Raw genomic sequence first — 1,189 nt, 5'->3', positions numbered from 1 at the left:
CGTGTGCCCTCGTTGGTCACTGAACTCTCACTAGCCGGTCCCCAGTAGTTCGGCTTCACAGTAATCCGGCCCACATGCACCATCGGAAATGACGTATATAGTAATGAATTCTAGTGTGCAATGATTTTATTAGTTAATTATCATGGTAAACAATGCTACACATGAAACTTCCTAGCAGATTAAAACTGTGTGCCGGACCGAGACTCGAACTCCGGACCTTTGCTTTACGCGGGCAAGTGCCCTACCATCTGAGCTACCCAAGCACGACTCACGCCCCGTCCTCACAGCTTCACTTCTGCCAGTACCTCGTCTCCAACCTTCCAAACCTTACAGAAGCTCTCCTGCGAATTTTGCAGAACTAGCACTCCTGAAAGAAAGGATATTGCGGAGACATGGCTTAGCCACAGCCTGGGGGATGTTTCCAGAATGATATTTTCACTCTGCAGCGGAGTGAAAATACCATTCTGAATGCTACACATGTTTGAAATGGTGGCTTTCTTTATGGTTCAGTATCATGGCTTCTAAAAGATAACACGTTATGGTAGACTTCAACCAGAAACTCGAAATTAGGGAGAAGTTGAACTGGGTTTCTTCGCAGAAGGCCATTGCTGCTGAGTTCCATGTTGTACAAGCAATTATTTACGATTAAAATTCAACAGACGCAGAGATAACCAAAAAGTGTAGAGGAAAGTTATGATGAATAAAACGACATAAGAGAACAGAACGTGGGCGACCGGAGTGGCCGCGCGGTTCTAGGCGCTACAGTCTGGAACCGCGCGACCACTACGGTCGTAGGTTCGAATCCTGCCTCGAGCATGGGTGTGTGTGATGTCCTTAGGTTAGTTAGGTTTAAGTAGTTCTAAGTTCTAGGGGACTGATGACCTCAGAAGTCCCATTGTGCTCAGAGCCATTTAAACCATTTGAAGAACAGAACGTGAAAAGAATGAGATTTTCACTCTGCAGCGGAGTGTGCGCTGATATGAAACTTTCTGGCAGAATAAAACTGTGTGCCCGACCGAGACTCGAACTCGGGACCTTTGCCTTTCGTGGGCAAGTGCTCTACCATCTGGGCTACCGAAGCACGACTCATGCCCGGTACTCACAGCTTTACTTCTGCCAGTATCTCGTCTCCTACCTTCCAAACTTTACAGAAGCTCTCCTGCGAACCTTGCAGATAGACGAGATACTG

The sequence above is a fragment of the Schistocerca piceifrons genome, chromosome 8 (genome assembly GCF_021461385.2).
Source record: "Schistocerca piceifrons isolate TAMUIC-IGC-003096 chromosome 8, iqSchPice1.1, whole genome shotgun sequence".
In the NCBI taxonomy this organism is placed as follows: Eukaryota; Metazoa; Arthropoda; class Insecta; order Orthoptera; family Acrididae; genus Schistocerca; species Schistocerca piceifrons.
This window is presented reverse-complemented; position numbering follows the sequence as displayed.